This window comes from Chiloscyllium plagiosum, unplaced genomic scaffold (assembly GCF_037043375.1).
Source record: "Chiloscyllium plagiosum isolate Xiang-an unplaced genomic scaffold, Cpla_swu_hap1 HiC_scaffold_42, whole genome shotgun sequence".
In the NCBI taxonomy this organism is placed as follows: domain Eukaryota; kingdom Metazoa; phylum Chordata; class Chondrichthyes; order Orectolobiformes; family Hemiscylliidae; genus Chiloscyllium; species Chiloscyllium plagiosum.
In genome coordinates, this window is record NW_028270180.1 from 74984462 (window position 1) to 75000200 (window position 15739).

The 15739-nt window shown below is 43.7% G+C and overlaps 1 non-coding gene and 1 gene segment (V, D, J or C); one reads left to right on the forward strand and one right to left on the reverse strand.

The window, feature by feature from the left end:
• LOC148137920 (Ig heavy chain C region-like) overlaps nt 1-15739 on the forward strand; it is a 78328-nt gene that overhangs the window by 40111 nt on the left and 22478 nt on the right.
• On the reverse strand, nt 11929-12000 carry trnag-ucc (transfer RNA glycine (anticodon UCC)). Its single transcript has one exon. It is a non-coding gene; the product is annotated as a tRNA-Gly (tRNA).

The following is a 15739-nucleotide window of genomic DNA, read 5'->3' on the forward strand; positions in this document are numbered from 1 at the left end:
AACAGACACTTCAGTCAAACCCGTCCATGCCGACCAGATATCCCAACCCAATCTCGTCACAACTGCCAGCACCCGGCCCACATCCCTCCAATCCCTTCCCATTCATTTGCCCATCAAAATGCCTCTTAAATGTTGCAATTGTGCCGGCCTCCACCACATCCTCTGGCAGCTCATTCCATACACGTACCATCATCTGTGTGAAAACATTGCTTCATAGGTCTCTTTTATATCTTTCACCTCTAACCCTAAACCTATGCCCTCTAGTTATAGACTTACCAACCCCAGGAAAAAGACTTTGTCTATTAATCCTATCCATGCCCCTCATAATTTTGTAAACCTGGAGAAGTTCACCCCTCAGCCTCCGACACAGCAGGGAAAATATTCCCAGCCTGATCAGTCTCTCCCTGCAGCTCAGATCCTCCAACCCTGGTAACATCCTCGTAAATCTATTCTGAACCCTTTCAATATTCACAACATCTTTCCGATACGAAGGTGAACAAAATTGCACGCAATATTCCAACATTGGCTTAAACAATGCCCTGTACAGCCGCTAACATGACCTCCCAACACCTGTACTCAGGACTCTGACCAATAAAGGAAAGCAGACCAGACGCCTTGTTCACTATTCTACCTACCTGCGACTCCACTTTCAAGGAGATACGAACCTGCATTCGAAGGTCTCCTTGTTCAGCAACACTCCCTAGGATCTTACCATTAATGGCATAAGTCCTGCTAAGATTTGCTTTCCCAAATTACAGCACCTCGCATTTATCTCAATTAAATTCCTGCTGCCACTTCTCAGCCAATTAACCCATCTGGTACAGATCCTTTTGTAATCTGGGGTAACCCTCAGTAACTCAGCTGGCGATGAAAGCACTGGACCAATACAACAACGTTTTTATTTTCTCGATCCACTGCTATGTTTATTAATGTCTCTGCATATGGAAATGGATCCTTCCCATCCACTTTAATGGATTAAATTCCCTCCAGTGTGGCCCTTCGGCCCTACCAGTCCACACTGACCCTCTGAAGATTAACACACCCAGACTCATTTCCCTGTGAGTAATGCACCAAACACTATGGACAAATTACCACGGCAAAATCAGCTGACGAACACATGTTTGGACTATGAAAGGAAACCCAGGCAGACAGGGGGGAATGTGCAAACAGCACACAGGCAGTGGCCCGACGTTGGAAGCAAACCTGGGACCATGGTGATGCGAGGCAGCAGTGTTAACTGCTGAGCCACAATTATCTCTCATCAACGCGTGTAATTCAACTGGATCTCCCAGCATCCTACTCCGTTCTGAACCGACAGAGGAGGAAAGCGAATACTGGGGTCAGGCTGCGGACAGGGCAAGCCAAATACTGGTGTTTCAGGTTGGAAACATTCATTTCATAAGATGTATTAAGCACGGGAGTTAAATGTGTAGTCGTGTCCGAGTGGGAAAGGCGATGGGTTAGATATCCATTGGGAATCCCCACGCAGTTTCGAATTCTGCCGACGACGTTTTCAATGATTCTGAAAGGACGATTTCGCGCTCAAACTTGAAAAAAGAACAATCTCAACAGACCATGCCTGTTGTTCGATTTGATTTTGTAACCTCGAGTTCTTAATCAGAACTGTACCACTATCAAAACCTTGACCGTTTCTCTTTCCACGGATACTGCTGGACACATCGAGTTTCTGCAGTATTCTCTGAATGTATTGTGCAAAAGTGCAACTTTACATTCGATTCCGTTAATCATAGTCCTCCATGTCCTGACCCTGGACGGTGGCAAGTTTTCTTCCTGTTCGTCAAAGCGCCCATCCTCACTGCTCCCTCCCACATCATTATAAACAGGCGCAGGAAATCTCTGGTTCATCTTCTTCGCTCCAAAGTGAAACTTACCAGCCTCTGGACTCTCTCCTCATAAAGGTAATTCTCATCCCCGGACATGGTGAAAGACTAAGGATATTGAAGAGATTTTGGGGAAATATTGACATTTGAGAGCGGAACATGGAGGCAAAACATGGAAAATAGTTTCCAGCTTTGTGGATCTTCAGAAATTTTTTGGGAAGTGGAATCGGAGGGGAATGAGCAAGGGTGAACTGTCGGACTGAGCAGAAACTGTCAAGAAAGCTTCCCCCTCTTTCAGGGGACGGGACATTAACTCTGATGTTCTCGGAACATGAACTGATCTGGGCGGTACGGTGGTTAGCACTGCTGTCTCACAGCCTCAGAGACCCAGGTTCAATTCCCGCCTCAGGCGACTGTTTGTGTGGAGTTTGCACGTTCTCCCCGTGTCTGCGTGGATTTCCTCTGGGTGTCCCGTTTTCCTCCCACAGTCCAAAGTTATGCAGGCCAGGTGAATTGGCCATGCTAAATTGCCCGTAGTGTTAGGTAAGGGTAATTGTAGGGGTATAGGTGGGTTGTGCTTCGGCGGGGCGGTGTGGACTTGTTGGGCCGAAGGGCCTGTTTCCACACTGTAAGTAAACTGATCTGAGACTTTGAAAGATTTCTCATTTTTGTAAATGAGGACTCTAGGACATTGAAAAATCTCGGGCCAGACAAAAACTGAGAGGCTGGAACCCAGACTGTCCCTGTTGTGGGAGAGAGGCTTCCCAGTGACATGGGTACGCCTGCAGTGAGTGAAATCAGACTGTTACTATGTCTCAATATTGAGCGTCCTAGGCTTTATTTTGGAAAAGTACATCTGATAGAGGACAGTTGTCATTCTGGGAAGGCAGACTGAAGTTGAGATTCAGTAACCGCCTACTTTGGAGGATCGTGTGATGTGCTGGATTGCATATGTCAGCGCATTAGTCTGCTGAATGAAAGATAGCTGATTCAAGAGCCCTCAGGGCGACAGCGATTACTGCCCTTAATGCATCTGTTTGCTTTGCTGCACTGTTTCCATTTCTAATGAGGTCAACAGGTATTCTCCAAATGGAAACACTAAAGTAGGACTAACCACAATGACATTTCCGCATTGCTGTCATGATTAATGTCAAGAACTGTGACTTGTGGGAATCTGAAACCAAAAAGAAACTGCTGCAGAAACAAGCCAATTTGGGAGTACCTGTGGGAGAAAACACAGCGCTGATGACGTTCTGAAACATTGCCTCTTAATGTCTCTCCAGAAATGCTGCTAGACCTGCTGACGTTCTCTTGCAAGTTCTGTTTTTATTTTAACAGAATGCCCATTCCATCCATCAGGATGATGCAGCCAGCCTCACCACGCACCGAAATTTTACACGTTTGGAAGCTGTGAAATGATTGGATTCAAACAAACCCAATAATGATTTACTCTTCCTAATCTCCACTAGGAAAGAGACCTGGAAAGTGAATTGCACAGTGTCGTCCTGTCGTCCTGGTGGAGTGGTTAAAGCAATGGAATTGAAATACATATGGCTTAAAATATGCAGTCTCGAATCCTACTGATGTTGATGGAGAAATGCCAATAATTGCGAAGAGAAATTGCTCCCGGACTTCGACTGGAATAGTCAGCTTAAAAACAAAAACAGGCAAATTGGGCATGGTGGGAATCTGCAACCCACTGCCTGTCAGGGTGCAGCAAGCAGCAATTTCTAGAGAAATTTGAGACGCATTGATATGTACACTTCTACCACCAACTGCGTTTGAAGCTGTGAGGCAACTGTTGGAAAATGAGACGAGAACAGTCAGGGACTTGTGTTCGACTGGTGCAAACTTGTTCAGCTGAAGTGCATTTTCTGTGCTGCAGAAATCTTTGACATGCTGCGGTGAGGTGGTCAGAGAAACTGGCAGATATGAAGCACGTTAAACTGGTCTCATCCTGACATCTCTCCTGCTCTCGCTGGATTTGTCTGTCTGTCCACCTGTGTGGATGAAAATGAGGATGATTTCCTCAGGGCGATTACCATGCAGTGTGATCACGTCAAAGTTCAGTCCTATGATTGTATCATTTAAAGCACAGGGAGTATCTCATTGAAATTTACGCTGGAAACATCAGAACATGTAAGGTTAAGTGCCTCATCATGGAAACTGGGACTAGAGTAGATGAATATCCAGTCTCTTGCACTGCAGATAGGCGGAAAGACCTTTTCCACGCTGAAAGAAATGGAAGAAAGAAGGAAATTGATGTGCAGCTAAAATGATCACAAATGAAAAAATAAAAGGGGATTCATTAAGGAAACATACAGCACCATATTTCAATTTCCCTGGAAGTCTCGTGGTAAGGATTCAGTACTCTTACTGCTGTGGCAATGGGAGATTTCCTCTGACCGGTTATCTTGTTGACAGCCTTCCCAAAGCAGGGAATGTTGTATGGTGCTGGCAATTGATGGAGTTTTGTCACAAACACGATTCAGACTGGCGTAAAACAAATAAGTGCGAATCCTGGAAATCTGAATCAACAACAGGAATTGACAGACAAATTCAGCCGGCCTGACAGCACCCGTGGAGACAAAGAGATTTAATTTTTCATATCGACAGAATCAGGTTACTTGTGCATTTTATTGTTTTAATTCCAGGGAATTGCCAGTTTCACTTCACGAATCAGTATACATCTCAGAATCTCTCATTAGCTGACATACGTCATCTGTAAAATGAAAAATGTCATATCGGCTGTAATGCTATTGCTGTTCTCCTGCGTTGGTGAAAGGCTGGCCTTACTCATTACCTTTATCTTGTCCTTTCTGTCCATGAGCAACAACGTTGAATGGAGAGCTTCTGTTTTCAGTGTCTACCTTCGGATGCTTATCTATTTGTCTCCCTTTGTCTCTCTGTATCATCTCACTCTATTCTACATTCTTCCACTCTCTGTCAATATCCCTCAACTTCTATTCCTACACTTGGAAAAGTCTGAAATTCGGTGACAGTTTAACAGTATACCTGTTTTGTAGCTTTCTCCACCTCCCCCCCAACCCGCCCCCCCCCCGCACCCCTCCCCCCAACCCCCACCCCCCCCCCCCCCCCGCCCGCCAGAGTGTGTAGAACCGGGCTCACAGTCTCCAGGTAATATCTCTGTCACTTGGGTCTGAGGTCAGGTGACATTTCTTCACTCAAAATATGATCATTTACAATTGTAATTAGAATTCCTAACCGACCAGAAGAAAAACACTTTCTCTCCAATTATAGGATTTCAATGACGTAATTGCAGTTTGCCTAAAATTAATGAATGGTGACAGCAGACAATGAGAGCTGTCATCTAGCAATGGATGCGTTATTACCACAACATTTCCTGGCAAGTCTGCAGTGTCTCCTGCCTCACTTCATTATTTTAAAAAGACTTGCTCTGACAGCGAGAGACTAAAAGTAGAAGAGATGGAGAAATCATTGTTGAACACTGTAAAGAATCTCGGTGTTGGATGAGCAGGATAGAACATTGACTAATGGGTCCACAGCAGGCGGCAGGGCTTGGTCTCACCAAATAACAACGGGCTGAGCTCAAACACAAGAAGCATGCTGAGCCGTCACTGTCGCGATATTGGATCAACAACACGGCTTTTACAATAAGTTTATGCAATGAACTTTCAATGTACGGAACATTTCAGAGCATTTGACACTATTCCCGCCTGGTTATTACCAGATGATTTAAGTGACAAAGCCACATACGGTGTTCTTCAAATCCGTTTGTGCATTTAATTAACTATTGATCACAGTAACTCGGACTTCCTTGCAGTAATAAACCTGCTCGATGAGAATATATATCAACCTGCAGGAGAGAACAGGTCACAGCTCGTCTTCCTTCACTGAAAACGCACCGAAAGGGGCAATCTCATCTTGCTTTGCTTTCAAACTATTGCCTTCCTCTCTGTAATCTGACAGGGTAAAGAGGATGCGTTCATCCTCTCGGGGCCGATAAAACGCGTGAATATGCACAGAGGGTATCTCATACAAAAAGATCAGGGTAATTGTGATGAATTTACCAGGAGTGGTGTTGACAGTGGGTAGTAAGGGCTAACCCTTTAGCACTGACGTTGAGCCTTGCACCAACAGCACCTCATTCACTTCTTGCCTCATGTCTGCCAGTCATCATTGACTTTCAGTTTATCCTACTCCCCCTTCTCACTTGTTCCCGAATACTTTCGAGTTTCCACTTCGAAATTGCAGCCGTTTGAAACGAATTTCTGGAATATGCACGTCACTCTTTGGGACCAGCTTCACTGCCCATCCATAATTACTCCAGAGCTTGCGATAGTAAGTTACTTTACAGAATCGTGGAAGTACTCAGCACAGAGATGCATCCCTGATGTCGCTAGGGAATTCCAAGAATTAAAACAAACGACATTGAAGGAACAGTGAGATAGTTTCAGCTGAGAAAGGCGAGATTCTTAGAGGCGATTTGCGGTGACAGCTGTCTCGTGTATCTGCCGCAATTATCCTTCCAGTTGGATGCAATCAATCACTGGATTGATTCTGGCAGATCCGCGTCTGTGCTCTGTGTGGAAGCAGGAAATAGTTTTCATTCAGATAAACCAAAAGAAGAGAAACAAATCTTTATTTCCTGAATGCGAATTGGATCCAAGTCTGTGCAATTCAAACTCAGACTCTGAAGCAGGGACTCCACTGATGCTGACAAATAACCCTTGACCTAACCTGTCCAAACTTTTGTACCTATTTCCTTTCTCCCCACATTTTGAAGCATCAGTCCTTGCCGTGAGTGGTGACGGAGCTAACTACTCCCTCGCAGAAACACAATTGGGGCCAGAGACCCATATATCTGTCCCGCAGCGGGTATTGCTTTGCTCCGAACAGACCGGGTTTGCTGTGTTGGACTGAAACTGTGCTCGATCAAACACAGATGCGGTGTTACAGCTGCCAGCAGATGTGGAGAAGGTTGGGGCGGATTCAGACCCATTCTGGGAAATAGACTGGATCCGGAATTCAGGGGAGCTTAGTGTCACAGACAGAAGGCTGGAGAATTGGGTTGGGAAAGATATCAGCCATGATCGAATGGTCGGGCAGACTAGATGGGCTGAAAGTTCTAACTGTCCACCGATGCCTTGTGGTCCCTGGCCATCCGGAATCTAAGGAAATAGAAACAGAGTTTGTTTTTCAGTTCGAAGTCCTCCGGTCATAACTGGGTGAGGTGAGAGATAGAACACGTCTGATGCAAGTTTAGAGACTGGGAATATGTTTGGAGACGAAGTAATAAAAGAGGATCTGAGTATAAAGTTGGAAGTCAGGAGATATTCAATAAAAAGGAAGGGTGCGTAAGGCAGAGGGAGATGGACATGGAGAAAGAAATGTCACTGGTCTTGATGTCATAACTCTATTTTCCTTTCCAAGCTTCTACCAGACCTGCTGAGATTTTCCGGCGATTTCTTTTGTTGGTACTGAAACAGAAGATGGGAGTGAGTTCCTGGATCAACCAGCTCTCTCTGTTCTGTGGGCGTTTGAATTCCCCGTTCGACCAGATCACATCTCAGCCACACGAAATTCTCACTATCCTGCCCCACCTCACCCCTGTTACTGACAATAAAGTGTTCATTATGTAAATCTACGTGCATGCAACAGCATCATTTTCCGAGTGAATTGGGAAAAGTTTAGGGAAAGTTGCATTCGGTTTCATTCAGAGCATTCTAAATCAGTTACTTTTGTTTCAGCACTATTTGACATAGATACGTTATTGTCAATCCCCCGAGCATGTGGCCATTCGCATTCCACGGCTCTGGATATTTTGGTTGGTGCATGATTGGAATGGAACTTCACGTTTTGAGGGGGACAATGTTTATCATATATTCGGCTGAACTGATAAACGTGTCTCTGGCACCTCCGGTACAGTGGAAACAATTTTCACTCAGAAACCAACACATGATCAAAACATTGGTAACAATGTGTCAACAAAATCTGCAACAGCGAGCGAATGCGCTGTTGTGTGGGCTTGCAACATTGCAAATTGAATGGAGAGCTGTGAACCTATTTACAGATAAAAATGCCCCTCCATGAAACTGCATCTGCCAAGACTTCTCCACTCACTCACACTTTCGATATCTGTTTGTAAAATTCCACATCGTTATCACAATATGCTCACAATATATTGTGTATCGCTGCATTTCACTCTGCCACTTCCTCCAAGTCATTCGGTCAGATAAAACATTAAGTCCGATGATTGAACAATCTGGATTTCACAAAAGATATCTTTCCAACTTGAAAACTGCTCATTAATCTCGATTCGGTGATTTCTGTTAAATAGACAACAGACAGACAGTGCTGCTTTATTATCCAACACCAAGAACTCCTTTTCTTGTACAATGGACTTTTACATAGCCCCTTATTGATTGCTTGCTAAAATTCAAATGAACTTTACTGAGCATCGTCCTTCACCAAGTCTGCAGGTCATGCTACCAAAGAAATCTGTCGGATTATCATCGTGTGATTTTCCTTTCAAAAATGATGTTGACTCAGTTTGACTGTACTCATCTCTTCTAAACTTTCTGCTTTTCTTAATTTGCAATAAAGGTTCACATTTTCGAAATGACAACAAAGAGCAGATGGAAGCAATTTAACCCATCAAGTCAGCGACAAGTTTCAATGAGATCACGGCTGATTTGGTTAATCCTCAAATCCCTTTTCGGCCTCATCTCTGTGGCCATAGATTCCCGAAGTGACCAAATGCCTGTCTTTCTCAGCCTTGCATGCATGCAGCCATGACAACCCTCTGTTGCAAAAAACTTCACAGATTTGCTACCCTCTGCAAGAGAAAATATCCTCCACACCTAAGTCTTTCATAATTGACCCCTTCCGCTGTGAGGAGGTCTTCTGGTGCCACATTATCCCAGGTGCATATCAGAGCAAAAATAATACCCTCAAGGTCGGTCTGCACTGTCCAGTGCCATCTCTGAGTGTTTGCAGCATTGTCTTTTTTGACTTTTGAATGAACAAATAGACCTGAATCTTCTTCAAAAACACTTCTTTGGCTGTAATTTCGCTGGCAGTATGGTGCGCTGGAAAGTCGAGTGCTTGATCACAAGTATATCACTCTCAAAATGTTATCTCTGTTTCTCTTTCCACAATTACCGCTAGATCCGTCGGTTTTCTGCAGTATTCTGTAAATTTACTGTGCACAAGTGCTGCATATTATTAAATTCCTTCAATCACAGTCCTCTGGACACTGATCCTGTTCAGTGACAATATTTCCTCCTGCTCGTCAATGTACCAATCCCGACCGCTCCCTCCCCTATCAAGATAAACAGCTGGAGAATATCTTCAGTTAACTCTCTTGGCTCCAAAGAAAACCTCGGGAATCTCTTCACATGCCAGGAAATCTCGACCCTGGACATGGTGCAAGGCAGAAGAGGGTTAAAGAGATTTTGGGAAAATATTATCAATTGGCAGGTGGAAAAATGTTAATGTGGCAATCATATAACCCAGTCTCCAGCATTGTGAATCCTCAGAAACTCCGTAAGAAGTTAAATCCAAGGAGAATGAAGAAGTGTGAACTGCCCGAATGAGCAGAGACAGTCAAGACAGCTTCCCCTTCTTTAAGAGGACAGACCATTAACTTTGATGTTCTCGGGACATGAACTGATCTGAGACATTGAAATAATTCTCGTTCCCCTACATGACAAATACAAACCTCATCTAGACTCCGGGACAATGAAAAAACTCGGGACCACACAAGGGACTAGGAGGCTTGAAGGGATATGGTCCCAGTTGGAGGAGAGCTGGTGTTCAGTGACATGGGTGTGTCTGTCGTGGATGGGATAAGACTGTTCCCATGCCTCCATAATGAGTGCTCCAGACGTTATTCTGGAAAAATAAAACTGATAAGAGGACACTTCTCGGTCTGGGAAGGACAGACTGAAGTCCGGGCAAGGTTTTAAGTTGGAAGTTTCAGCGTATTAGACCGTTAAATGAAAGGCTGGTCGTTCAAGACCTCCAAAAGTGACAGCGATCGTTGTTGTTAAAGCATCTGTTTTCTCTGCTGCAGGGTTTCTTGTTTCTAATGGGGGCAGGAAAATGTTCCTCAAACGGAAAATTTCCATGTGAAGAACCACAAAGAACTTTCTGCAATGGTTTAAAGGTTAATGTAATGAACTGTGGCCTCTGGGAATCTGAAACAAAATCAGAAACTGCTGAAAAAACTATCTGGTTTGGCAGTACCTGTGGGAGATTATTGAGTTCTGATGAAGTTGTTAAATATTGTCCACGATCCTCTCTGCATGGATGCTGCCAGACCTGCTGGGTTTTGTCGTGGAAAAAATATCGAAAATCACCAGGAGACGTAGAGTGTTCTTCAAGAAGTCGGTCTGTTATTTGCAAACGAAACACCGTGACACCGAGAAAGCAGATTCTCGAATGCTCTCGAACTTCATTGTCCATGGTATTTTTTATAAATGTTTCCCACCCATTGTTTGCTTACCAGCATATCTAAATATATTAATCATAGTACCTCACACTCGTTACACAATAAACCAGTGATGTTAGTTACCATCATCTCTTTAATTGTTCTTTCTTCTTAACGTTATTCTCATGTCATGGTTAAATATTTAATGTCAGCTTTCGCAACAATGGTCATTCTTTCCAGACCCTACTTCATACTTTCCCGATGTCATAATAAGTCATTCATTGTCAATAATCTCAATCAGGCTGAATCTATTAACAATTAATTTGATACTTAATGTCATGTCCCAAATATTTATGTTCCCAATCGAGTCATAATGATACTTAACAGGAAGCCTAACCTTACTAACTGTAATCTCATCTCACCATCGAGACCTTTCAGCGTCAACCTTTCTTTGCTAATTGGTGTGAGAGAACTCCACTATTCTTATCTCATCCTGCATTCTACAGACCCCTTGCAACAGATCGCCAGTGGGGTTCATGCTTTAAGCCTTCCATTGCTTTCATGCTTTAAACCATCCCTTACTTTCATGCTCTTTATTTTCCATCACAACATTTTGTCATTCTGACCAATGGCAGTCATTCCTGGCACTGGATTTACTGAGGGTGAAGGGTCAGTGATCAGAGCGGACTGTCCCTGTAGTTCTGCTCCCGACTCTCCACCTCCCGTTCTGTTAGTAACCTCTCAGTCTCCTGGGAATTGCATTATTTCCAATTTTGCCGGATTCCAGCCTTTAACCTTGGCTGAGCAGACAGTCGATGGTCTGAGGAATATCATTCCCAAACGTCTCATGTTCGAGGTAATAACAATTAATAACGATGTCTGTGCATCCTCCTCTAATCTGTGAAAATCATTTTTGCGGATTGTAGGGACATTTATTGACCGAAATCGAGAAGGTTTTGAACCAGATCAAACTCCGATGAGTTAAGAAGATGGTCGAGATTCCTTTTTCTTTTCTCCTGAAGGTAAATGTACGGCAATGCAATTCAATTGGTGAAACTTCCAGGCTTGAACTGAAACATAATTTAATTTCACTATCGTTGTAACACAAACAAAAAACAAAGTGTGGACTAACCCAACTCTATTGGAAAACTTAACGAAATGAAACATCATTTAACTACGAAACAGTCAATGTTCGAATATAGTAACATTGCATAAACACACAATATCATTCCTGCTACCGGAATGATATTGTGAAACTTGAATGGATTAGGAAAAGGTATAATGTGATGTTTGTAATTCTTAAGCTTCCAAATGGTTTTGAGGTGCGAATGTTTAACCTTGAAGAAATTTGACGCATTTAAACCTCCTTCCCGTCCACGATAGAAGCTGTTGAATCAGTTCCGAATTTCCAGCGGCTTCTGTAATTATTTAACGTTTCTGACGATAGCAATCTCTCACTTTTCGAACAAAACAAAACGAACCTTATGTTGCAAACAATATCCAACTAAGCAATGGGCAGCAGAGAGGAAAGCTTTCGAGCAACGCTGCCCGGATTGTCACGGCAATTAACAGGAACCATCGCCATGAAAACCCGAAAGCAACCTGACAAATCCATTTCGCCACAGAATGCAACGTTGGTGCTCAAGACTTTTCCTTGCAAAACCGCAACACTGCGATGGCCGGGAATCGAACCCAAGTCAACTGCTTGGAAGGCAGCTATGCTCACCACTACACCACCACCGCGCCAGCAGCAAACGCCTTCCTTTTCCCAAACACACATAACAAGGCCGTGATAGTCACCAACTGAACTGGGGCTGAAAGCAAAACAAGAAATTGCTTGCAAAACGTCAACAGGTCTGAAAATATCAGAATCAGAAGCCTTCAGTCCTTAAGAGCAATCACTGGATCCAAAAGATTCACTCCCCACAAATGCTGCCGGACCTGCTGAGTTTCCCAGCAATTTTTGTGCTGTCTCTCAGATCTGCAACACCTGCAGTTCTTTGTCAGGGAGAAAAAAAAACGCTGGCCCATTGAAGGGGATATTTGATCAGATGATAGTCCACTTCATCCACAGAGATAGGTGGGATGGAGTATAGGATCATAAAATTCTTACAGTGTAGAAACAGGCTATTCGGCTCATCATGCATCCCAACAAGTCTCACCCTCTACGCTATTCCTGTAACTCCACATTTCTCATGGCTCACCATATAACCAACGCTCACCTGGACACTATTGACTATAGAGCGTTGCAAATCCAGTCTAACCTGCGCATCTTTGGACTGTGCGAGGAAACTGGAGCACCCGGAGGAAACTCACGCAGACACGGGGAGAATGTGCAAACTCCACACAGACAGTCTTCAATCAGACAGGGATTTGGGTAATTGGAGAGGTTTCAAGAGGGAAACTGGTTTGTGAATGATGGGCCGAAAGCCTGATCTCAGTGCTGTAAAGGCTCTACAGTAACATGATTCCCTACATCCAGCATTCAACACAGTTTGCATTTTGTTTTAATCCGTCCTGTTATTGACATTATTGAGTGAAATGTACAGAGAGCGGTTGTTTGCGCATTCACACAGATCTGTGTTGTGATGGGTCAGAAGCAACATACAAATAACAACTGGCGGAGGGAGAATTCAATTCCCCCTCCGAATCTGCCGAGGACATGCAGGACCTGGAACTTCTCTATCACCACTCACTCACCACCCGGCGCCTGGAGGAAGAAAGCCTGATCTTCCTCCTCAGGAACCTCCAAGCCCAGGGCATAAATGTGGCCGTTACAATTTGCCTGATTTCCCCCTCCGACCATCTTATCCCAATTCCATCCTGCCAGCTCGGCACCATCCTCATGGCCTCTCCGACCTGCCAATCTTCCTTCCCGCCTATCCGCTCCACCGTCCTCTCCGACCAATCACCTTTACATCCACCTCCATCCATCAATTGCGCTCTCCGCTCCCTTCTCCGCAACCCCACTCCCTCCCATTTATCTGTCCACACTGGACGCTCCCAGCCTCATTCCAGATGACGGTGGTTTTCCCGAAATATCGTCTCTCCTGCTCCTCGGATGCTACCTGACCTGCTGTGCTTTTCCTGTATCACTCTAATCTTGACACTGATCTCCAGCATCTGCAGTCCTCACTTTCAACTTGCATAACTGAATTCCTGCCCCTTACAGTTAGAATTGGGTCTCGTGTTTTCATCATGAATTTCATTATGTTTAATATATTTTATTTTAAAAATCATCACAATATCTTGATACCCTCATGAGCATGTAATGCATTTGGACAGAACAATGCCTCCTTTCTCTGTGAACAAACAGAATTAAAGGAATCGGTTTGGAGAATGTTTCCTCTCACAGAAACAGGAATAGGGAGTTATAATTCTCTCTGAAATAAACACAGGCCATTCAGAGGAATCTGGTAAGGTCATGCAACATCTGTCGAGAGAAGGGAAAGGTTAGCTCATGTGTTATGAGAGTAGGGGAATTCAGCAGAGCGGTAGGAAGTTAGAAAAGTAATAATTACTGAAAAATTGGAATGGGGGTAACGCTGAAGAAATAATGAGAGGTCGATACAGACTTTTTAAAATGTTCAGTCTGTTCTAGTAGTCAATTCAATCAAAGCTAGACTTAGATTTCATCTCCAGTTTCCTGTGCAATCCACATATCCCGTGACTCCCTGAGAAACCAGCAATTTGTGTCTTCCAATCTGAAATGCACTCAGTGAGGGTGCATCAATAATCGTCAGGGAGAGAGAATATTAAAGACTCAGAGGCCTTAGAGTTAATCGCGCTCTCCTCATCTCATTCCCAAATAACCTGCCCCCTTACCCTGAGGGTGTGTCAATAATAACCAAAAGATCTGTAAATGGTGCAACTTTAACACTGACTTCTCTTCACAGATCCTGTCAGACCTGCTGAGATTTTCCGCAACTCCTGAGACTGTGTTATCCTATTTCAGATACCCAGACCCACAGGATCAATTTCTCACCATCTATCCTCTGAAGACTGTTCAGAATTTGATACATTCAAATGAAATCGTGTTTCAATTTTCTCGAATATGAACAAAATTTTTTCAAAAGCTCAGCATTGGAGCACGTGGGTTCCAAATCGTGACCTTTATTTTGTGATTCATTAATGTGTTTGGTTCATTGCCGCTGGGTTACCACGTATTACTCAGATATAATTGTTCTGGCGAAGTTGACGATGAGTTAGCGTCTTGAACTGCTTCCATTCAGCTTATCCAAATAAACCCATAATGGTGTAAGGGAGGGAGTTCCAGGATTTCCAACCAATGGCACTTTTTGGAACTGAGATGTTTTTCCAAGCCAGGGTGGCGAGTGGCTTGATGTGGAATTGTCAACTGGTGTCCCGTGTATCTGCTGTGCTCAGTGTTCCACGCGATAATGCCGTGGTTCAGGAAGCTGCTCTGTGAGGAATTTTGGGGAATTTTTACAGTGCATCTTGTCAGTGGTATATTCCACTGCTACTGAGTGTAGATGGTGGAGACAGAGAATGTTAACTTGCACTGCAAGTTAATTCTACCTAATTATGGAGAACATAACTACTTGCCATCATCATCAATCCATTTCACAGCTGGACATCCAGTGATTACACAGATGTGGTGTACAAGTCTGTTGGTTGCTCAAATGACCATGAACGTTTAACTAGATTCACCTTTTCACGGATATTATGCTGAGACACCTCACGCGACTGTTCCACTTTCTCGTCAACATTTCATCTGTAAAAACTGGGAACGAGCTGATGGGACATAGATTGTGCTGCAGATGGTTAGACATAGCGCAGTGTCAGTTACTGCATACTGATTCTGTTTGGCTTAATGCATGTGTTTCTCTGAATGTGTGTGTGCATTATCGTGTGTTCGTGTCTCTGTGATTCTGTGTGTGTCTACCCATCTATCTCTTCCTGACTATCTGTGGTTATGTGAGTGTGTTTGTGTCTCATTGTGTGTATTAGTGTGTGTCTCCATGTTTATGTATCTCTGGGTCTGTACCTATGTGCAACCTCTGTTATTTTCGGGATTGTAACAACTGAAATGTGGTTTAAACCCCAATATATCTCTCCCTCTGACTATTCCTCTTGGGCGTGAAGTGATACATTGCTTTTTGTTATGTTTGAACGTGTGTGTGTGTGTGTGTGTGTGTATTTGTGTGTGTGTGTTTTGTGCCTGTTTCTGTGTGTGTGTGACAGACGGAAATACGTACAGATACTCAGACACAATCACATATACAGAGAGATGTGCAGAGACACATTCAGACAGAAACACACATATCGACTTAAAGAGACACACGTGCACATACAGTCACACAGACATTCACACACAAGAGCACAGATGTTGATGGAGACAGCAAAAGTGATACTATTAGAATTTCTTGTTCCTAAAAATAAATGAGAAATTAATAGATTTTTGGATTGTTTGACTTTACAGAAAATTTGTCCATAATTTCGTCCGGACAGCTGCGCCTTT